This window comes from Phacochoerus africanus, chromosome 14 (assembly GCF_016906955.1).
Source record: "Phacochoerus africanus isolate WHEZ1 chromosome 14, ROS_Pafr_v1, whole genome shotgun sequence".
Classification (NCBI taxonomy): domain Eukaryota; kingdom Metazoa; phylum Chordata; class Mammalia; order Artiodactyla; family Suidae; genus Phacochoerus; species Phacochoerus africanus.
The window spans coordinates 5,790,252-5,813,607 of NC_062557.1; the positions used below are offsets into that span (position 1 = coordinate 5,790,252).

General features: G+C 59.2%; 1 long non-coding RNA gene and 1 pseudogene across 1 annotated transcript; both read right to left on the reverse strand.

Annotated features, from left to right (window-relative positions):
• Positions 1-14,101: 14,101 nt before the first annotated feature.
• On the reverse strand, positions 14,102-23,047 carry LOC125114996 (tRNA-splicing endonuclease subunit Sen54-like; annotated as a pseudogene).
• Positions 15,200-16,612, reverse strand: LOC125114172 (uncharacterized). Its single transcript, XR_007131720.1, has 3 exons — positions 16,603-16,612; positions 15,602-15,674; positions 15,200-15,283 (listed from the first exon to the last, which is right to left on the reverse strand). It is a non-coding gene; the product is annotated as an uncharacterized LOC125114172 (long non-coding RNA).
• Positions 23,048-23,356: the final 309 nt, after the last annotated feature.

Sequence of the window (23,356 nt, forward strand, 5' to 3'; positions counted from 1 at the left end):
ACCCCAGAGGTCTGGAAAATCAGAGGAAAATGGCAGGGCACCCTCAGCCGCTGGGAACAAGCCCTGGGGGCTCTCTCTCCCTGGGAGGCAGGCAGCCCCTGAAAATAGCACCTAACATTCTGGGAGCACCGTGCTTAGCACCAAAATGATCTAACCCCATGCGATCCTCATAACGAGCCTGGGTGACAGGCACAAGGTCACCCAGCTTCTAAGCGTCTAAGCTAGATTTGAACCCCACCCCTCCGCATGGCCTGGAGGAGCCCTGGGACTCTGGAGGGCAAAAGCCTCCCCTTCCTGCAGCCCACCCTCAGGGTAGAGGGACGCATAGGACGTGCAGGCGTGGAGGCCATGGGCCCAGATCAAAGCAGAGAGGGGCTAATTACCCCAACCGGCTGCAGATTGCTAGGTGGCCTCGGAGCTAATAAACCACGATGGGTTCCTTCCCCTTCAGAGGTCGGCCCTGGCCTTCTCAGGGCCCAGCCCCCGTGGGGAAGCTCTGGGGAGTTTCTGGGACCATCCACCCCTGCGATCTTGGGTACAAAGGACACTCCCTTCGGGGGCCTTAGGAGCAGGTGTGGGGTAGGAGTAGTCAAATGCCAAGCCCAGCACCTTCTCCCAGGCGCCTCCCCCAACTCACCCAGGCCAAGAGCCTGCAGAGGAACCCATGTGTTCTGCCTGCAAAGAAAACTGTTTTCCTTTGGGGGCAATTTGAGGAGGGAGGGAAGAGCCAAGGCCTGGGGCCCCGGGGCTCCAAGGAAACTGGCATCTCAACCCTGGTACACTTTGCAGCGTTCAACGTCCTTTCATCTCTCTCAGCCCTAAGCCTCCTCAATAACCCCGTGAGGTGGCAGGCAGGGTGGGTTGTTTAATCCCTATTTTATTTATTTATTGTCTTTTTTAAGGGCCGTACCTGTGGCATATGGCAGTTCCTGGGCTAGGGGTCGAATTGCAGCTGCAGCTGCCAGTCTACACCACAGCCACAGCCACATGGGATCCGAGCATCTAAAACCTACACCACAGCTCACAGCAATGCCGGATCCTGAACCCACTGAGCGAGGCCAGGGATTGAACCCACATCCTCATGGATCCTAGTCGGGTTCTTAACCCATTGAGCTATAATGGGAACTCCCCTAGACCCACTTTAAAGGGGGAGAAACGGAGGCTGGAAGAGGTGGAGTGATTTGCAGAGGTCACACAGCCAGCGGGAGGCGTGGACGGGGAGTGCCCACTCCTGGGCCCTACAGCCCTTTCCCAGGAAAGCCCTCTAACCAGCCCCCAGTTCCAAAGTCACATTCCTGTGAGCCCTGGTGGGCAGTGCCAAGTAAGTACCTTAATCCAGGTATGGGTGCCCCCCCACCCCCGAGGGTGCTACCTCAGTGCCACCATCACCACCTGGCCGGCCCCTGGCTTCCCTTACCTTGTTAAACTGGAAGAGGTCCCGCTTGAGCCGCTCCCTGGCAGGGTCGTGTCCGGGCCTCAGGAACCGCCTCATCTCGCGCGTGCGCAGCCCCCTGGGGAAACGGGAGGAGCCGCTGAGCCCAGGGCAGGGAGGCCCGGGCCCCGGGGCCCAGCTGAGCAGCCTCTCTCCCCAGGCCCAGCAGGTGGCCGCCACCCCGGCCAGGCCAGCTTCAGCCCCAGAAAGAAAACCCCAAGCGGGAAGGAGCTCTGTACCTGGCGGCTGGGCGGGCGATGCTCTGACGCTTGCTCTTGGCCACCTGGGGCCTTTTAAAGCCAACGGGAGAAGCTGGGGGAGGAAGCCATTTAGGTTGGCTTTATAGGAACTGGGAGGGCCAGAGGCCCTGAGGTTAATTAAGCTTAATTGTTAACCTGTTTGCTGAAAAACCATAAAACTCTGGCCAAACAGAAGGGAAACTTCACAAGGCTCTCGCTCCAGAAGGTGGGAGTGCTGTTCACCTGGGCTCCCGGATCGGAACCACGGGGGTGGGTGGGGGGAGGCCCAGAAAATTCCAGGCCAGGCCCCCCCCCCCCCCCCCGCAGAACTCCCTGGGGAGTCAGCTCCCCCGGGGCAGATTCTGCCTTCCAACTTCAGGGAAGGCTGCCAAGGGCCTAGGCTGCTCCCGTCAGCCACAGCCAGCCACAGCCACAGCCGTCAGGAACCTCCTGGCGGGGGGCAGGGGCAGGGCTCACTGTCGGGGGTGCGGTCCCATCCCCCACCCTGGGCTTCCCGGCTGCCCCCACCCCCCATCTCTGGCTTTCCCTGGTCCTGCTCCCCTGGGCTCTGATGGGGAACATTCAGAATGGCTCCCTTTCCCATGGGCCCAAGTGGAGGCTAATCAGAAGGCGAAATCTGCTCCCAATAAAGAAACCAGCTCAAGGCCCCTAAACCATCCGCCCCCCACCGTGGAAGCCTTCCCAATCCAGGGGGAACTATTTCTGGCTCGGCCTTGGGGGAGGGGGTGGGAGCCTGTGAGCTCGGGCTTCCGGCTTCCAGGAGCGCACCCTCCCTCTGACCGTAGGACACCGAGGCCTGCCCTTGGAAACACAGGGGCTCAGGCCCACCCTGGAAATGGCCTCGTTCACACACTACAGGGAAGGAGGCAGAGCCCGCCCCCACCCCCACCCCCACCCCCCGCCAGGAGCTGCCTCGGGGGTAGGGGCAGGTCAAGTGCGCCCAGGCCCCCCCCCCCCCACCAACAGGGAGGCACAGGGCGGGGGCGGGGGCGGGGGTCCTACAGGAGAAGAAGGAAGCTAAGCTGAGGTCTGACAGGTGCCTTGAAATTCCTGGCTTCTTGGAAGGTGACAAAAATGAGCCATCGGGCCAGGACTTGGCTTAGGAAAGGACCCTGGGAGGTGCGGGCAAGGCAGAGCTGGGGGCACACTGTGACAGTGATGCACGTCCCAGGGCCAGCCAAACATGCCCAGCTTCTGGGGACTCTGAAAAGGCCATCCCTTGGGCGGGTGGCTGAGAGGTTTGTGCCTTCACGTGTGGGGGGAAGCCAGAGCAGAGCGGGGAGCCCCACTTCTCCTGCGCCAGCAGGTAGTCGGGGGAACTGCCCCCCTCTCCCCCCGGGGGCCCTGCAGCAGGTCTAGCGAAGTCCCGAGGCTCGGGGCCAGGGACTGAAAACAGACTCCGAGCCTGCAGTGACCTCGGCCTCCTGGACAAACAGCTGAGCTGGTGGCCTCACATTCCAGCCATGGGGGAGGGTGGCGCCAGCTCATCCCTCGGCCGCCCCAGGCCCTGGGGGTGCCTGCTCTCCCTCCCCCAGCCTAGGTCACTGGGTCAAAAAGTCACAGGAAGCCGGGAGGGACGCCCTGGAGGAGAAGGGCCTGCAGCCTCCAGGGAGAGAGGCTGCTCTGGGCCGTGGAGTGGGGACGAGAAGGCACAGGGACCATCTGTGCCAAGGACCCACACAGGCTGAAGGGTGACACACGCACAGTCCTGGGGGTCAGATGTGCAGGTCAGAGGTGGGGAGAGGGATGAGGGTGGGGTGGGAGGCGCCCACTGGGGAAGGGAGGGGCGGCCCTCCATCCAACCACTGCCCACCAGGTCGAGCCCGACCTTCGTGTGGTAGAACACGATGCGCTAACCCCACCCTGGGTGTTCGTTCGCCTTCCAGAAGCCTCCTGGAAGGTGAGTGGGATATCCCCACTTGGCAGACATGGAAAGAAAGACAGGCTGGGCAGCTCGAGTCACCGAGAAGGAACCAAAAGAACTCAGACTTGGCCCCCGGGTCTGGCGAGGAAGTCCCAGATCTTAGAGGCTGCGTGTGACGGACGGAGGATGCTTAATTACAGCCCTGCCGTTAAAAGGCGCGGCCGCACACACACTTCAACTCGGAGCCAACCAAGCAGTTTGGGGCTTGGGGCCTGGCCGCGGGCAAGGTCCTCCCGGTGGCCTTGCATGTATCTGCTGCTCATTCCACAGGGGGTGCTGGGACCCCACTGGCCTGGGTGAGTTGGCTCCTCACTCACCCCAGTAGAGCAGTAACCTGCCCAGGTCAAGGCATAAAAAGTAGCTTTCCTTCTCAGAGGCAGACAGGTCTGGGACTGGCCGGCCCTCACCTCCAGGCGAAACCCTTGTTCTGCTCATCCCAGACACGCAGGTTCTCTGCGGAGAAGCTTCAGGAACCTGGGCCTGGAGCTTCCTGGTGTGGAACAGCTTCCCTACCCACTCAACCCAGTCCTGGGGGAGGTGGGAGGTAGGGGGCGGGGGTGGAGGGGGAGCAGGGAGAAAGGAGGGAAAGAGTCCAGGGCTTGGGACCAACAGCCAGGCTCCCGCAACCCACAACAGCTCGGCGGCCCTCTGGGGACAGCTCCCCAAGGCTCTGAGAGCTCCTCTGCCAGCAACCGTGGGAGGCAACGCCAACGCTGGTGCCTGGCACAGAGCCTGGCATGGAGCCGACTCCCGCCTGGGCACACACCTGTGACAGACAGACAGACGAGACCCCCCAGTTCGCCAAGCTCACAGGGGAGGGCACGATGAGTCACAGGCACACTTCCCGTCAGCGGGATGGGTTCAGGTAGAGATCAGAGCCCACGAGGACATAAGGGAATATGTTCGGGAGAGTGGCCAGGGCTTGGTGGGCCCGGTTTGGGCCTGTACACTGGCTCCTCCTCCTGTCGGGGATGCTCTTCCTCCGGGTACTCCCAGGCCCCCACCTCGCCTCTCCCCAAGGCACCTCCCCTGACTTTCTCCCCCCCCACTTCCCAGCCTGCCTGTCTCCTTGGGGCTGGCCAGTTTACGGGTCAGGTTAGTCACCCAGCCTGGTTTATCACCTGTGCCACCCTCCATGAGGACAAGCGGTCTCACTCCTGCCCGGAGACCTCTGCCCTCTTTCTCATGCCGGTGCCCGGCGTGCAGGCTGAATGAAAGGACAGAGCTGTAAAGCCCCCACCCCGTCCTGAGTGACAGGAAGGGGTCACCCCAGGGAGGATGTGGGGCAGGGCGCTGCAGCATCCAGAGCAGGCTTGTGAGCCCCAGGAGGGGCTGGGCGCGGGTGGCAGGGAGAGGTGACTCGGAATGGGGACCAAAGAGCTTCAGTGGGCGCCCACTGATAGTCCTGGGCTCACTGAGGTGGCTCGCCCTCCCCTCCCCACCCCGCATGCCCCTCTGCTCGGTCCCCTGCACCGGCCCCACTCACAGGGTCTCTGTGCTTTTGTCTCTAAAGTCACCTTCTTGCCCCTCAAGCAGCATAAAAATCACCTTCCAAAAATCCTCCCTGGTCTGAACCCACCCTGACCACTCCCACTGCGCTTCCTCGGCGCTTGACCGCACCTGATGCTAAACGGGCCTAAAATCTCCGCTATCCAGCCAGCTCCACGGATGGTTTACCCCTGACTTTAGGGCCGCACCTGCTGCAGCACATGGAGGTTCCCAGGCCAGGGGTTGAATCGGAGCTACAGCTGCCAACCTACATCCCAACCACAGCCACGCAGGATCCAAGCTGCATCTGCTGCCAACCTACATCCCAACTACAGCCACGCAGGATCCAAGCTACATCTGCGACCTACACCACAGCTCACGGCAACGCTGGACCCTTAACCCACTGAGAGAGGCCGGGGATCGAATCCATGACCTCATGGTTCCCAGTCGGATTCATTTCCACTGCACCGTGACAGGAGCTCCTCCCCTGGCTTGTTGAGCCTCGTTAAGCTACTGGGGAAAATCAGAGGCAACCTAAGGGGCTCACAACAGGGAGCAGGTGCAAGTGCCAGCCTCACGCTGGAAAGCACATGGGCATTAAAGGGCAAGAGACTGCGGCCATGGAAACACGTCCGGCAGACGTGCCCAGGCGTCAGGTGGAATCTATTAAAATATTTACCTAAGTCAACCACTTACTGGAAGGGTGATGGGATTACTGGTGCCTTTTTTTCTTCTTTCGGTTTATCTGCCTCCCAGCCAGGGTGGATAAGAGGATCACAGGGGAGAAGGGGCGAAGGCGTGAGGGTGGCCCTGGGCTCACAGCAGGCGCTCAGTCCTGTCGGGGGAGGGCACCTGCTCCCCCCTCCCCCACCGCCATGGACCCCAAGTGGGTGCAGAGGCCGGGAGCAGACAGGTGGGTGGAACCAGCTGCGTGACCGGAGGTGCTCAGGCTGCGGGGACCCAGGGTTAAAGGATGTTACTACTTTGCAGGCTGTGACCAGTGGGGGGGGCGGTGCTGTGAGCTCCAACCGGAAGGCCTTCGAGGGGGTTGGCGAGCTCTCGGGGGCTGCGCACGTCAACGCGGCTTCCACTGTGAGGGATGGGGGAGAAGAGACGAGTGCAGGCCCCCTTCCCAGTCTGATGCCAAGAAGGGCCTGAGGTGAAGGGCCAAGAAGGAGCTCCGACGGTCCTGCGCTGGGGGCGCCCCCCTGGCTAGAGCATGGCCTTGGCCTCCCTTCCTATCCATCCCACCCTCAGTCTGTGACCCAGACCTACCTCTGAGCTGCCCTCTCTGCTCTGCCCTGCTCTCTGGTCAGGGTTTAAGGCATCAGGCTGCTGACCTGTGGCTGATTCTCACTCATCTTCCCCACTGGTCTGTGCCAAGTGCGTGGAGCAGGCCAGAGCATCCCCCATGGGCAGCTGACCTGGCACCTTCCTTTCCTCTCACTAGTCCAATCATCCAACACTGTTGCCAGCCAGCGAAACATCGTGGGGCCTAGAATTGGCCTCTCCACACCCCAAGGCCCACCCTGGAAAAAAAAATCAGAGAACTGCCCCTGGGCAACAGGCCAGCAACTTCGCAGTCTGTCTATGCTTCCCAAGCTCCGCTCAGACCGGGAGGTGGCGGAGGAAGCACCCTGCCCCTGGCCCCACCTCTGCATCTCAGGAGCGCAGCAGGGACCAGTGGAGGCAGAGAAGGAGCAAATACAGAGGGGGGCTTGTCTTGGCTCCCCGCTCTGAGCAGCAGGTCTGATGGTGTCGCAGGAAGAAGGGGGTTCTGAGAACAGCCAGTTTGTCCCACGGTGGCACAGTTTGGGGGGGCCTGGGCTCATCTAGCTCCGAGACCAAGGCTTGCCCGAGCTGTACCAGCCTGTCCCAGGGTGTGAGATGTGGGATGGGCCAGCCCCAAGAAAGTCCCTCTACAGCCTGGGTGTTTCCATTGACCTGCTGGGAGATGCTACCCTCTGGAAGCAGCCTCTGGACAGCTCAGGTCCGAGGGAAAGAGGCCCCTGGAGCCACACCTTCCTGTGTTCACGAGCTAGGAGCCCACCCAAGCAGGAGGTGGTGTCCCAAGCTCTCCTCCCCTCTCTGCTCAGCTCAGGCTCCGTGCTCGCCACAGAGCACAGAGGAAGGCTGCCCTCCCTTCCCCGACATCCTGTGTGAGGCTTGTGTGGCTGTGGCCTCTGGGCCGGGTGTGAGTGCGCCCTGGCACCGCCCACCCAGGGGGAGCGGGCTCTGAGCAGTGGGGCCGGCTGCTGACCCCCTCCAGCATCCGTCGGTGCCAGCTTCAGATGCCCACGGCTGCTTTGCAAGCACCCGAGTTGCCCTAGGAAACCCAACCTCCCAGAGGCACAAGGCAGCCCCTGGCCAGCAGCTTAGCAAACCAAACCTTGGCTGAAAGGGCACCTCCACCACGAGGTGGGACCAGGAGGGCGGACAGCAAGGAACTGCTGTCACTGCTGTTGTTAGGTAATAAAAGGGACTGAGAGGGAGCTGGGGCCATTCATGCTGGTCGAAGCGCTTCACAAGCATCGTCTCACGTCATTCTTACCATTACTTGTAAATGGCTAATTCTGAGACCTATCAAGTCCGAGCAGTAAGAGTCCAAATCCCAATCTGAACCCCAACCTGACAGCAGACCGTCTGCTCAGCTCCAGCCTCTCCCAGGACAAAGGGGTTCACCGGCAGGAGGCTGGATGGGACTACCTGGGGTTGGCAGCCAGAGCCTGACCTCACCTTCCCAGACTGGGTCCAGGCCAGTTGCCACCCCCCCACCCCCACTGTCCATCCTATGGAGCCACAGGCCAGTCCCCCAATCCAGGGAGGCCCCTCCCACCACACTCAGGCTCCCCCACTGCCCAGGAGGATGGGGTGAGAAGCCAGAAAGCATGCACACACACCCCCGACCCCCACCCCCATTCTGGGGGCCCCAGTCCCCTTCTGCAATTCAACATGAACCTCTCTCCAGGGAAGTGATGGACTGGATGTGGAAGGAAACGCAAAAGCCATTCTGTGGAGAAGGCGGATGACTTGTCTGGGGTGGGGGTGGGGTGGGGGTGGGGAGGCTCCCCGGCTCATTCCGTCAGGCTCCATTCCTCAGCCTCTGATTTGCCTCAAAATGTGAACACGGGCCCAAGGAGCTGCCAGGAGATGTCAGCTCCAGGAGGAGGGGACCGTACGGGGCCTGTCTTACCCATGGCTGCATCTCCAGTGCTTAACCCACATTTAAAGCATGCCCTCGCTTCCTGCAAACTTCAATATGACTTTCTGTCCAGCCCTCCTTCCTGACCACTTTTTTAAAAGTTGCAACCAGGGAGTTCCCGTCGTGGCTCAGGGGTTAACGGACCCAACTAGCATCCATGAGGACGCAGTTCCATCCCTGGCCTTGCCCAGTGGGTTAAGGATCCTATGTTGCTGTGGCTCTGGTGTAGGCTGGCTGCTACAGCTCCGATTGGACCCCTAGCCTGGGAACCTCCATATGCCTTGGGTGTGGCCCCTAAAAAAAAAAAAAAAAAAGGTTGCAACCAGCCCCCCTCCTGAGAGGTCTCAGTCCCTGGCTGTAGTTCTTACCCTCGAGTGTCTTTTAATGGATTCTTTATTACCTCTCCTTATTTCTGGTCGCTCGTGCTGCCCATCCTTTAGAATGTAGTCCTGTGAGGGCAGAGACCTTTGCTTGGTATGAGGATTATCCCGCCTGTCTAGACCACGTGGCACACACAGAGGCACCGGTAAATTCTTGTTGAATAAGTGAATGAACGGCTGGGACAGAGTGGGCATCAATTGGGCAAAGGTGTTCTCCAGGCAGGAGCCACTGATCCCAGAGAGCACTGAGCTGGGGCCCCCACAGGGGACGTCCCCACCCGGTTCTCAAGTCCCTGGCCAAGGTCAGGGCCATGAGCATGTCAGGCCTGACCTCCTCTGGGGATACCCTTATGGGCCCTGCCTCAGCCCGAGGCTCCAGGACACCCAGCTTCTTAGCAAGGAGATCCAACAATCATATTATTTACTAGGATCAAACAGTCCTGTGCCCAGATGTCCCTCTCGTCAAGCCCTGGCAACACTGAGTCAGGTGTCTCGAGAAAAGACTCTGGTCTCTGCTGAATTCCTGAAGGGTAGAGTCAGGTGCCTAGCAGCTTCCCTGTCCCCACGCCCAGAGGAGCCTCTCCTAGCTCGAGAATTCAGTGTGCTTCCTGGGAAGAGGAAGGAGTGGGGTGACTCTTCAAAGGGCTAGTTTCTCCGAGAGGCAGGGCGGGGAAGGAAGGCCACCCCTAAGGCAGCTGGGCAAAGCCCCACGGTGACAGGGCACAGAGAGGGGGAGGGTCTCCCAGGGAGCCAGGGGGGAGTCGGGGCTGGAGAAGAAAGGCAAAACACTGCCGGTAGTGCCGCAGGGGTAGGGGATGCCATCTGCTGCCCCAGCGCCCACTTCTCCCTTGGAACCACTCCTGGGCAGGGGAAAAACAAAGTTGCCAAACCGACCTGGCATGCCTTGGCCCCGGAAGGAGCCCTGACAGCGATATCGCCCCCGAGTGAGATAAGAAGGCCTCTCCGAGCTGAGTACTCAGGATAAGTGAGTGCAGGCAGCCACCGCTGCTCAAGGCAGCAAGCCCAGGAGCAGGGGTCCCCGGGCCACGATTCAGATGTCTCAAAATCTGCCTCTGACATACCAGGAAGGGCCCTTCAGGAGAACACAGCGCTGCTTCTGGAGACTCCTGCCAGGGCTGCTTCAGGGTCTCCCAATGGGGGTAGAGAGGGCGCGCAAACGGATGGCAGAGGACCCAAGCTTTCCGGCTCCGGGGTACCACCTCCTCTGTGGGAGGGAAGGTCCTGGGCCGGGAAGTCCTGGGAGGAGAGGAGGGTACCTCATCCCTAAGTGAGGTTGAAAGGGGGCACGATGGAGTTGGCAGAAAATCCTTTAAGGAAACAGAGCGGCATAGGAATGTGGCCCTCCCACCCACCAGGGTGCAGAATGTGTACAGCCCGGCTTTCCCCGGAGCAGAACACAGAGCAGATTAGCCTGGACACACACACACCACACACACAAGCCTCCCAGGAAAGGCCCCCAGGCCTCACTCCTGGCTCATCCAAGGAGCAGCAGAAGCAGCAAGGGCCACTCAAGCCCTGGTGAGGTGAGAGGCCACTGCCCTCCACGGAGCAATGTCCTCATTCTGAAAGTTCTGATCTCCAGAGGCTTTCAAAGTCGTGATTTCTGGACGGAGAAGAAACCGAATTCCGTCACAACCCATCAGGCATGTCCAAGAGGCCAGGCATCTGTCCAAAGGCCCCCCGTCGGCCATGCGTTTTCTGCTTCTCGGGGGCGCTAAGCAGCCCACCCTCACCTGGCGCCTGCTACAGGCCGGGGGCCACGTGTTAGGATATTTTTCATCCTCTCATGAACGTCCGTAAAAGCAAGGCACCTTGAGGTCTGGCGTGGTTAAGTGACAGAGCCAAGGTCACGCAGCCAGAAACTGGCAGGGCACAATTCAAAAATACACCTGAGTCTGGAAAACACACTAAAAACCTCAACATGCACCGCAGCTGAGGAAGGGCTGTGAGGCAGGAGTTTTACCGTCTTAGTTTACACTTTCTAAAATGCTAATCTTTCTAAAAGGTTCCTGTTACCTTTTTAATTTTAATTTAATTTTAATTTTAATTTTTATTTTTCGGCCGCACCTGCCGCATGTGGACGTTCCCAGGCTAAGGGTCGAATTGGATCTGCAGCTGCCGGCCTACACCACAGCCACAGCAACCACCGGATCCTGGGCTGCTTCTGTGACCTACGCCACAGCTTGCGGCAACACTGGATCCTTTGTTGTTATTTTGTTTTTTAGGGCCGCACCTGTGGCATGTGGAAGTTCCCGGGCTAGGGGCTGAATCAGAGCTGCAGCTGCCGGCCTACGCCACAGCCACAGCAAGATCCGAGCCATGTCTGTGACCCTACACCACAGCTCGTGGCAACGCCGGATTCTTTAACCCACTGAGCAGGGCCAGGGATTGAACCTGTGTCCTCATGGATACTAGTTGGGTTGTTTCCACTGAGCCACAACGAGAACTCCACACCAAACCTAACCCACTGAGCGAGGGCAGGAATCAAACCGGCATTCTCACGGACAACATGTTGGGTTCCTAACCTGCTGAGCCACAACGGGAACTCTGGTCCCCCCTTATTTTTTTTAAACCAAGGGGGGTCATGTGGGTCGAGGGCCCTTTTTTTTTTTCTTTTAATACTAGTGTGCATTAAAATGTTACTGTGTAGTAAGTTATTAAAATTATATTAAGCTGCTGCTAAAGTGGCTACTCCATTGTCTCAGGGAAGACTAGGGATGCAGGACGACCCCAGACTTTGGAGACATTGTCCAGCGGCCCCCACGAGATTGGCCCAGTCTAACTTCAGAGGGTGGGAGCAAGCACTGGTCAGAGCCCCCAGAGCTGGCTCTGAGTCCTGACTGCAGTAAGTCAGCACTGTGGGCAGATGGTTTAAGAAAACCCAAACTCTAATTCCCATGCAGTAGAGAAGCGGGACCGTCTCTTCCAGGACCATTCCCGTGCTTCAGTTCCCAAAGACCCAGACAGCTCTTCCTCAGATGCCACTCCTGACCTTGGCTTCCCCTGTGCTGGGCCAGCTCTTCGGCCCGCTGCGGCCCGCTGCTATGTTTCCTCCCACCTGGGGTTTCCCGTCTCCCTGCCACACTCATCCCTCCCTCCTCCCCTCCCTGCTCAGAGCCCCCTCTGCAGCCTGACGGGACCTTGAGTTGTAAACTCTGCAGAAGATCCCCAGAGCCCAGGTTAAGTCGCCCTGCATCTGGCACAAGGATCCCCGCGGGAATGGCGCAGATCTATGCCCCGCCCACCTCTCTCAAAGCTCACCAGTCTCGGGTGAGAGCCCTCAGGGGGCCGCACACGGCTCTCCTGGTTACCGCAGGTTCTTCCCACAGCCCAAAGCTCCGTGTGACTGTGAACCGTCCAGACCGAACAAACCAGAGCAAACTTTGCACGCTTTCTTTGGCAAGACAGAATTTTTCACTCCTCGCTAAGTCCCAACGTTCAACAGCGCAAACCCACCCCCATGATCGTGGGAAAAGAGACTGGACCTCCGTCAAGTCCCCTTAAAGGCATCCAAAGCCGCCTGAGGTGGAGAAAGGCCCCAAGACCCAAGTCCCTCCAGCGGGGCTTCCTGCGTCCAGGGATTAGGAGGCACAAAGGGCCGGCAGGGAGAGGGGCCCAGATGGCAGGGAGCAGGGGCTAAGCCGCCGACCCGTAAGGCGCTCCGGCCCCCCGCTCGTGGAGAGAGGGCCACCGGAGACGCGTGTCGCTGGCCTCCGCGGCCAGGCGCCTTGCACGTTGGGCCGGAGACCGGGGGGGACTCCGTCTCCGCCCGCAGTGACCCTCGCACCCAGCCAGGGCCGAGCAACCTGTTTCCCTGCTCCCCAAAGCCAACGCTGTTGTGCAAACCCGAAACCCAAATTCCCTAATCGCGGGCAGATCAGTCACAGAAAAGTTCCCCAGCGGCACTTCCTACAGGTGTCTTTCTCCTCGTTGAGCGGAACGACGGGATCCTGGGCGAGGCGAGCGGACTTGGGCGCAGCCCTCCCCACCCAGCCCGGGGAAGCCAAGGGTCTGGCCCTCCCTGTCTCCTCGCCCAGAGTGGCGGGAGCCCCGAGGGGGCGGGCCCGGCTCCTTAGGTCCCGGCTCGCACCTCACCTGGAACCCCAGGCCGGCTCCCGCCGGAGGCCTCCGCGTTCCTCAGCGCCCGCAGCCGGCTCTGTTCACCCTGCCGCCGGCCCACGGGCTGCTGGGCGGCCGTCTCCTTCCTGCCTCACCTCCGGCGCGGCGAGAGCAGGGGGCGGAAGCCGCCGCGTATTTACATAAAGGGCAAGCCGGCCCGGCGGGCGGAACCCAGAGAGCGCGTCGGGCCCCAGCAGCCCGCCCCCCGAGCCTGGCCCCGCCTCACTGAAGCCCTGCGCCGTCGAGGCGGGGGCCGCAAGGAGAGCGCCCCCGAGGGCGGGGACCGCGTCCTGGCCAATCCGCGGCTCCCGGGAGAGCGGGGGCGGGGCCCGCGAACCCGTGTGAATATGCACGAGGCACTGCCGGCCCGCCCCTGACCTCACCTGCGCGCACCTGGCCGCAGGACGGCACGCCGCGCCCAGTGTCCCGCCGCCTCCCGGGGAGGAAAATAGTTCCCGGAACGCGAAGTGGCTCCGGGCCACCTTCCAGGCCCAACTCCATAAAGGGAGAGGTCCCGCCCACAACCCGGTCCGGAGCGGCCCCGAGGGAGGGGCATAGCCTGGCTGGCTCTTCCTGAAAGCGCCCAGCCCAATCAGAGGGTGACGTCTGACACAGGGCCAAGTTTCGGGACCCAAGAGCCAGGTGGCTTGGAGAGAGAGGCGTCGCCAAGAGCCGCCTCCTCTCGGGGCGGGCCCCAAGCCTGTACCCTCCTCCAAGTCGTTGTCACCGGAGGCCCCGAGGGCCAGCAACTGTGACCGGAGTTTTTAGCACGACGAAGGCCGGGAGCGGAGGTCTGGGCGTGAATGGCGCGCTGCACCACACAGCTCCAAACGACTAGGGTTTCAGGCCACTCCCTCACCCGACCTCCGCTGCGTTAGGGGAGGACCAATGGGTGCCAGCTTCCCTCCTTGGGCTACCCTTCTGAAGCCAAGCTAATTACAGGTCTGGGACTTCCCTCAGGCGAGGGGTCGCATTCCTGCCCTCTTAGCTCTTGCCCCCAAGAAAGCAGCGCTCTCTGTGGGTGGACAAAGCAGGGGTGAGGGCCCTGGGGCCCCATCCTCGGCCAGTGGGATGGTGGGATAGGGAGGCCTCATCCAGTATACTCAGTCACAGCAGAAAAGGGGATTTTTTTTTTTTTTTTAATGGCTTTGGCTTTATCGCATGAAGCAGGCACCCTCTCAATTAAAGGCACAGAGTCCTCTCTTCTGCCCCACCTCGCTGGGTCTCTGAAATCTAGTCCTGAGTTTTGCAGGGGATCACTGCAAAGCAGCACTCTCAGACGTGGGGCTTGGAAGCGCTGCAGCAGCCAGGCAGGGGGCAAGGCTTTGCTCTCCTGAAAGCGCCAGACACCCAGGGCCAAGGCCCAGACTAGCCCCTGAAGCTACAGATCAGAGTCTGGGTTGTAGGAGGCAACTGAGATGGTCCCTGAGAGTAGACAGTCCAGGTCCCCCAAAGCAGACCCCCAGGCCCTGCCAGAGCTGCGTGGTCAGTGTTCCACATCCTTGGGGCAGCGTGAAGTCCCTGACGCTGTAGAAGGAGATGTGTCTCCGTGGTCCACCAGGGCAAAGATCAGAGGAACATCCCCGCTCTGGTAGGACAACCGCTTGAGGGTGCAGAGGTCTGGGGACTGGCTCATAAATCTGCAAGAATCAACGGGTGAGACTGAGACCTGAACAGAGGCTGCCCATAAGATTTGAGAATCCAGCCCTCAGAGTTCCCATGGGCGCCCAGTGGGTAATGAATCTGACTAGGAATCATGAGGTTGCGGTTCGATCCATGGCTTTGCTCCAGTGGGTTAAGGATCCGGCGTTGCTGTGGCTCTGGTGTAGGCTGGCAGCTACAGCTCCGATTAGACCCCTAGCTGGGAACCTCAATATGCCGTGGGTGCGGCCCTAGAAAAGGCAAAAAGACCCCCCCCCAAAAAAAAGAATCCAGCCCTCTGAAGCTCCCAGGGAAGGGAGGCTCTCACACAGGAGTTGGGGTGCAAGAGGTCTGGCCACTGGGCTCTCCTGTCTGCAGACTGCATGACTCTGCTAAGATTCAGAGCCCTGGTTGGGTAAGGGGACTCTTGGCCTGAAAATCCCTCTGATTCACATCCCTTCTGCTGAGTTGAGCCTGGGACTAAAGTGGCACAGGAGAGACGACTCGAAAATGCCAGGAATGAGAGCTGAGGACTGGGAAGTTTGGGTGCCCATAGCGCTCGTCGGCTCTGAGGCCTCACTCCGGACCCCTGGTTCTTCTCGGGGACTAACAACTAGCCAGGAGCACCGAGAGGAGGTCCACCTGGTTTACAAGAGAACTGGCGGCAGCCTGGGAGCAGTGCTCACTGGTCTTTCGTACCCACTAATGCACATCCGAACGTAGGGCTTGCCGGGGTTATTCTTTCGGAACGTGGCCACAGCGTCAGCCTGGTAGACATCAAAGCTGATCTCCAAGCCTCCAGACTTTTCGAGCAGCCTGAGAACCATGAGAAACCTTAGGAAACAGGGGCTCTCCTCCCCCACCTTTTCTTTCCACACCACCCTTTCCTTCCCTCAGGTCCAGGGAACAGCCCCCCCCAACCCATCCCACCCAGGGGCACCGAGGAGCCTCAGCTACCTTATCTTGGAACCCCGGGGATGACTGTCTGTCACTCCTCCCTCTCCCCTGGACACACGTGAACGTTAGCCAGGGTAGAGGGTCCCTGGAATGCTCCCCCAGCTCACGCCCAACTTCAGGAGTCCCATCCCAGCTGCCGACTCTTGGCAGCCAAAGTACTGTGGAGTCGGGCACTACCTGGAAACTCACCGGGCCCCTCCATCGGCAAGGTGTGTTGTCTGCAGCACAGAGATAAGCTGAAGGGCTGTGGCTACAAAGATGGTGAAAGTTAAGGCGTGGGTGAGGGGAGTCATCCACCCAGACTTCCCTGACATTTCTGAACCTGCCATCTAGTTTAGGGTGGCCAGATTTAGCAGATTATTTATTTATGGCCATGCCCGCAGCACGTGGAAGTTCCCCGCCAGGTATCGAACCCTGTGCCACAGCAGTGGCAATGCTGGATCCGCCACAGCTCAAGGCAATGCTGGATCCTTAACCCACTGAGGCCAGGGATCAAACCCGCCTCCTCATGGATCCTAGTCGGGTTTGTTGCCGCTGAGCCATGATGGGAACTCAATGCTGGATCCTTAACCTGCTAAGCCACCATGGAATTCTGCAGGGTTTTTTTTCAGTAGTTGCTGTTTTAGTATTAAGTATGTCCCATCCAACATTTGGAACATATTTATACTAAAAAATAGTTGTTTATCTGAAATTCAAATGTAACTGCCCTGGCAACCCTACTCTAGTTACTTACAACTCACCATGTTCCCCCAAGGATTAAAAGTAGTTTTGAATCTGATAATACCATTCCTGCCTTACTAGTTCCTACTCTTAAGTGCAGGGCATACAGGAAAGCTTCCTTTTATTTGGCCAACGTATCAGCTCCCTGTTCCCTTCTAACAGAGGGAGAACAGGGGCCACAGCCGGCTGGTGGCAGGGCTGTCCACATGCATCTTGTTTATATGACCTTAAGGACGAGGTTGCAGTTTTCGTTTCTCCTCACCCCTCCCTGGCCACTGATTTACCCTTTCTAAACCCTCCCGCCCGGGGCTCTTCGCTGCTCCCCAGGACGGACCATCCTGTGGGTTCCACTCCCCCAACAGCTCTCTCCTCCCCCATCCGCCGAGGTCAATCGGAGCCCCTCTCAAGGGCTCGCGATTCCTCAGTGGCCAGCGGCCTACGGCAGGGCGAGGGGGTACCTGGGGAGTCTGCTTGACCAGGACTCAGCAAGGGGGTGACAGCCTGGTCCCAGAGGTGTGGGGGGCGGCTCTGGGTCTTCTGCAGGTGCCGCCTCTGCAGCAGCTGCTTGTACTCCTGCCAGCTGGAGCAGCGCTGCACCTCGGGATCTGAGTTCACGTCCTCCCGGAAGTGCTGGGCCTCTGCCTGCTGCTCCCGTTCCCGCCTGGAGAGCTTCTCCTTCCGCTGGTTGAGCTTCTGGCACCAGGGCTCGGCGTCCGTCTCCCCCCGCCCAGCATTGGCCGGGAGCAGCTCTGGCGCGGGGGCAAGCAGGAGGGTGTGGCGGCCGTCTGAAGCCATGTTGGGGAAGGAGATTTGCTCAAAGTTCCAGCGTGGCTTACACGGCCCCTGGACCCCGTTCTCTACTTTGCCACTCTCCTGGCTGCACGCACCACCCCCTCCCTGGGCAGACCAGGGCAGGGCTCCAGGGACCCCAGCCGGGCCCTCTGGGCCCTTTACAGGGCTTGACTCCTGGGGTTTCTCCTCTGGGCATCGGCTGTTCTGGTTTCGGGGAGGTGGGCTGGAGGTTGCCAGGCTCTCGGGTGTCCCATCCACCCCCTGCAGGGGGTTCTCCAGGGCCTTGGGCTTCTTATTAATGGACCTGAGGGACGTGGGGAGGAAATGCAGCACATCTGCTCCTGATGGCTGAGGTGCACGTGACCCACACGTGCCCTGCTGCCTCCCTGAGCCTGGGCAGGAGCCGCCCGAGCCCCGCTCTTAAGCCCAGGCATTCTCCAAGGTCCCCAACACCAGCACTCCGTCACCGGCTCGCCCTGGGTGGTGGCCACATGGGGAGCATTACCGAGAGCTGGAGCTCCTCCTCTTCCTCTTGCCGTGCCGATCCTCCAGGTGCTGGCCGTCCAAGTTCAGCTGCCTCTCGTAAGGGGACAGGACGGAGCTGTGGGGTGAGAATGGGGTGGGCCACAGACCCACTCCTCAGCCTGGGGCTCCCAGTGCAAAGCGTGAGGGACTGGCCCCGAGAAAGTGGGTCAGGGTCAGAGCCACAGCCAAGGGCTAAGGCCCTGGGCAGACCTGCGCACGGGGAACACGGGGGCAGCCACCAGGGCCTCTACGTCTCACCAACGGCACCTCTGAGCAGAGGTTCCCTGGAACCAGGGCTCCTGCAGAGCCAGCAATAAAGGACTAATCTGGTAAGAGGACTAGAAAACTTAGAAACATAGAGAAATGAAAATAAAACCCACGGGTACTACTGTAGTATTTTGTTTCTTACACACACACACACAGACACACACTGTCTTTCCGTAGATTTTTTCTGTCAAAGATGATACTGCACTAACACACTGCTGTGTGGCCTTTTCTTACACTCGATAGCATATTATGGACATAGCCCTTTATCATTAAACCATTCTTCCCTGCAGTGATTTTTTTCTTATGGCTGTAAGGCTGCACTGTCCAATATGGTACCCCTAGACACAAAGGGCGACTTAAGTTAAATAAATCCATTCAAGTTAAACAAAACTAGGAGTTCCCCTTGTGGCTCAGTGGTGAACAAACCCGACTGGTATCCATGAGGCCGGGGTTTAATCCCTGGCCTCACTCAGTGGGTTAACGATCCGGCGTTGCTGTGAGCTATGGTGTAGGATCACAGATGCAGCTCAGATCCTGCACTGGTGTGGCTGTGGCATAGGCCGGCGCAGCTACAGCTCCGTTTTGACCCCTAGCCTGGGAACCTCCACCTGCCACAGGTATGGCCCTAAAAAGACAAGAAAAAAAATTAAAAAACTCAGTCTCCTGGTTACAGAAGCCACACGAATGAGACAACATTCACACAGAACATTTTTATCCCTACAGAAAGGTCCATGACATAGAGCTGCTCCATGGGATAAACTCTAATCTGTGTGACCACGCGTTCCGCGTTGGATTTATAGGATGTTCCAAGACCACTGATTTGCAAAGCGATGCGATTTTGTGTAAGTTCCCCGTTAAATCCAAGTTCGGTGGGGTCACTGACTTTGCTCTCAGCTATTCCTCGACCATGAGCACAGGGCCTGGCCCCCAGTAAATAGTCAATAAACATTGTTGCGTGAATGACCGAATAGATGAATGTTCTCACAGGTGAACTTCCACACATCTATCCATGACTGTTTCCTTAGACATGTTCCACTTCCAGGAATTAAAGGAGATGCCTGTTCTAGAGGGTCTGTGACGCCCTGTGAAGCTGCAACGGCTGTACCAGTTTCCCCTCCGAGTCCGAAAGTCTCTGTGGCTCTCAGCGACGCTGGGGTGACTAAGGTGACAATCGGCAGAGGCCCCAGAAGGAAAGAACACCCAACCCAGCAAACGGAATGTGAAGTCCTCCTCGACTGTTAATTCCTCACCTGGTCCTTCGTTCATAGTCTCACTCGTTAAGTGCACCTGCACACCTACTAAGTGCCAGGCATTGCTCTGGCACGCACAGTGAGCCAGAGGTGCTCAAATGCTATCTGTGGAGTGGACGGGCTGAAGAAGGGGCCCAATCTGATAGCTCACGATACGCTCAAATGACCAAGATTTGTCCCAACATGGCCCTCGGGAGAACACGTCCAGCAGAAGCCCCCAGCCCGCGTTCAGGGAGTTGCAGTTCCCGCCAAGGATTCCAGGTAGAGAGACCGCTTTCCACTTTGGAGCTAGTCAGCCAGGTCCTAGGACCAGGACAAACTCGAGGGGAAATGCGACAGGGATTTACCTGGGTTGGAATCGTCGAACCACATAGCCCAGTCTCTTCAGGTGGCTGAAGACCTCAAAAGGAAAAAAGGAGAGGTCAGAGGTCCACTTCTGAAAACACTTTCTCCAGACAGAAACTTTCCTTGCACCCCCATATTCCAAACCCTGGGACGAGCTGGACCATACCTCATTATAAACACACACACACACACTCTCCCCCTGCCGCCAAAACAAGGTCTCAGTCTCTGAATTCCTATCACTCACTTACCTTACTCTGGGCATAAAAGACATTTAGCGGTTTTTATCCCCCCCCCCTTTTGGCCACATCCACAGCATGCAGAAGTTCCCAGGCCAGGGAATGAACCCATGCCATGGCAGTGACCCAAGCCACAGCAGTGACAATGTTGGATTCTTAACCCACGGAGCCACAAGGGAACTCCACTTTCAGAGTTTCTTGACTTAAATCCCCAAATCTGATAGCTGATAGATACCAGGAAAAAAAATACAGCCCAGAATATTTTGATACCAAAGCTGTGGTGAGTGAGCTCCTACCTATCGCGCAGGTAGGAAGACAGCAGAAGGTGGAGGACATCTGCCTCCCACCCCACAGAAAGGGGGAGGGCCGGGGACTGGCCTCTGGATGTGTCCCTGTGTCCCTGTCAGGGAGGTGCAGGCAGGAATGTCCCCATCTTGCTTGATCTCTCAGTAACCTCCACATGGCCTACCACTTCCTCCTTGGAAGACCTTCTCTCGGCTTCTGTGATGCTCCCTCGCCTGCTTTTTCTCCTTGGGTCCCCCATCTTCCCCTGACCTCATGCTGGAGTGTCCGGGTCTCGGGCCACACCTCCACACAGCCCAGTGAGGTTGGCAATACCATCCGTGCGGTTATGATGCCCACATTTATGTCTCTAGCCTTGGGCTCCCCCTCCTCCCCTTCTTTCTGGCTCTCACCTGTGAACTCAATCATCCATTTGCTTGCTTGCTAATCTATGACCCAAATGCCACCGCGGGAATGGAAGCACTTTAGCCACCGAGCTCTGGACTGCCTGGTAGCCTCAGCACATGGCCCTGTGCCTAGCCCCTTGTCAGTACTCATAAGCACTTGTTAGCTGAGTAGGTGGGTGGCTCCTCTCCGGGGAGAGGATGACAGATACCTGGTACTGCAGGAAAGTCACAGTGTCCTCAGTCAGCAGCAGCTGGTAGGCCTCCTGGATAGACAGTGGCAGGTCTTCGTGGAAGAGCTGGATGGAACCCTGGAAGTGGGGCCAACAGCCTGGCTTGTGAATCCTCCCCGCAGTGGCACAGCCAATGGGGCGACTTCCTGGCTTGCTATACTCCCCCCCCCATTGCAGCGAGAATATGGCCAACCAGGAAGACAGGGGGTCGGGGAGGGAGGCAGCACTCAGAATTAGGCTGGAATCCCAGCTCCCCGCGTAGTACTCTTGTCTCCTGCTCTGGAAATCAGGTTACAAGCTCCCGGAATGCTCAGATGATATACTTTTCTTCCAATAAATACATGGCCTCTCCGTTCCTTGGTCCCAAGCCCTTTGCCACGCTCCCAGGGCCCCACTCACACACTCCAGCAGATACAAGGCCTCTTCCGGGTGAAGCCGCTGCCGTCCCTGCTCTGAGAAGCCCATAGTCTGCCAGAATTTACCCTGCGTGGGACCCAGAGCAAATGTCACAAAGGAGCCGGGAGGGCAGAGAAGGCGGGCTCCCTGTCTCAAAGGCCCACGGCTCACCGCAGGAGACTTCAGCTCCACGAAGCCTTCTTCCGGTCTCCACTCGGCGGCCACCAAACTGCCCCTGGCAAGGAGTGGGGAGGGGGCCGTCTCAATCTGCGGGCTTAGTCGACCCGGTCCGTCCGCCCGGCTCCGCCCCCGGCCCGGCCCGCTCACAGGCGCTCCACGCGCTCCTCCGCCAGCAGCTGCCAGAGCTCCTCGCGGCACAAGCGCAGCCGCTCAGCCTGGGCCGCCGAGCCGTCGGGAAGGAAGTCCTTGGGGCCATGCGAGCGCTGGGGCAACAGAAGGCAACAGGGGTCACCCAGGCCCCGGGGCGGGGGAGGGGAGGTGCTGCGGTTCCAAGACCCACACCCAGCACCCATAGGCTGCTCCCTTAGGAGTGAGAATGGCAGGCCCCCAGGAGCCCCGACATCCCCCATTCATAATGTATGCACCCTCATATCCCGAGAACCCGAAGCCCTGCCCACAGCTCCCTTCTGCCAGAGGAAGGGAAACCATCGAGGGAAGCCCAGACCCCAGAGGTCTGGAAAATCAGAGGAAAATGGCAGGGCACCCTCAGCCGCTGGGAACAAGCCCCTGGGGGCTCTCTCTCCCTGGGAGGCAGGCAGCCCCTGAAAATAGCACCTAACATTCTGGGAGCACCGTGCTTAGCACCAAAATGATCTAACCCCATGCGATCCTCATAACGAGCCTGGGTGACAGGCACAAGGTCACCCAGCTTCTAAGCGTCTAAGCTAGATTTGAACCCCACCCCTCCGCATGGCCTGGAGGAGCCCTGGGACTCTGGAGGGCAAAAGCCTCCCCTTCCTGCAGCCCACCCTCAGGGTAGAGGGACGCATAGGACGTGCAGGCGTGGAGGCCATGGGCCCAGATCAAAGCAGAGAGGGGCTAATTACCCCAACCGGCTGCAGATTGCTAGGTGGCCTCGGAGCTAATAAACCACGATGGGTTCCTTCCCCTTCAGAGGTCGGCCCTGGCCTTCTCAGGGCCCAGCCCCCGTGGGGAAGCTCTGGGGAGTTTCTGGGACCATCCACCCCTGCGATCTTGGGTACAAAGGACACTCCCTTCGGGGGCCTTAGGAGCAGGTGTGGGGTAGGAGTAGTCAAATGCCAAGCCCAGCACCTTCTCCCAGGCGCCTCCCCCAACTCACCCAGGCCAAGAGCCTGCAGAGGAACCCATGTGTTCTGCCTGCAAAGAAAACTGTTTTCCTTTGGGGGCAATTTGAGGAGGGAGGGAAGAGCCAAGGCCTGGGGCCCCGGGGCTCCAAGGAAACTGGCATCTCAACCCTGGTACACTTTGCAGCGTTCAACGTCCTTTCATCTCTCTCAGCCCTAAGCCTCCTCAATAACCCCGTGAGGTGGCGGAGGCAGGGTGGGTTGTTTAATCCCTATTTTATTTATTTATTGTCTTTTTTAAGGGCCGTACCTGTGGCATATGGCAGTTCCTGGGCTAGGGGTCGAATTGCAGCTGCAGCTGCCAGTCTACACCACAGCCACAGCCACATGGGATCCGAGCATCTAAAACCTACACCACAGCTCACAGCAATGCCGGATCCTGAACCCACTGAGCGAGGCCAGGGATTGAACCCACATCCTCATGGATCCTAGTCGGGTTCTTAACCCATTGAGCTATAATGGGAACTCCCCTAGACCCACTTTAAAGGGGGAGAAACGGAGGCTGGAAGAGGTGGAGTGATTTGCAGAGGTCACACAGCCAGCGGGAGGCGTGGACGGGGAGTGCCCACTCCTGGGCCCTACAGCCCTTTCCCAGGAAAGCCCTCTAACCAGCCCCCAGTTCCAAAGTCACATTCCTGTGAGCCCTGGTGGGCAGTGCCAAGTAAGTACCTTAATCCAGGTATGGGTGCCCCCCCACCCCCGAGGGTGCTACCTCAGTGCCACCATCACCACCTGGCCGGCCCCTGGCTTCCCTTACCTTGTTAAACTGGAAGAGGTCCCGCTTGAGCCGCTCCCTGGCAGGGTCGTGTCCGGGCCTCAGGAACCGCCTCATCGCGCGTGCGCAGCCCCCTGGGGAAACGGGAGGAGCCGCTGAGCCCAGGGCAGGGAGGCCCGGGCCCCGGGGCCCAGCTGAGCAGCCTCTCTCCCCAGGCCCAGCAGGTGGCCGCCACCCCGGCCAGGCCAGCTTCAGCCCCAGAAAGAAAACCCCAAGCGGGAAGGAGCTCTGTACCTGGCGGCTGGGCGGGCGATGCTCTGACGCTTGCTCTTGGCCACCTGGGGCCTTTTAAAGCCAACGGGGGAGAAGCTGGGGGAGGAAGCCATTTAGGTTGGCTTTATAGGAACTGGGAGGGCCAGAG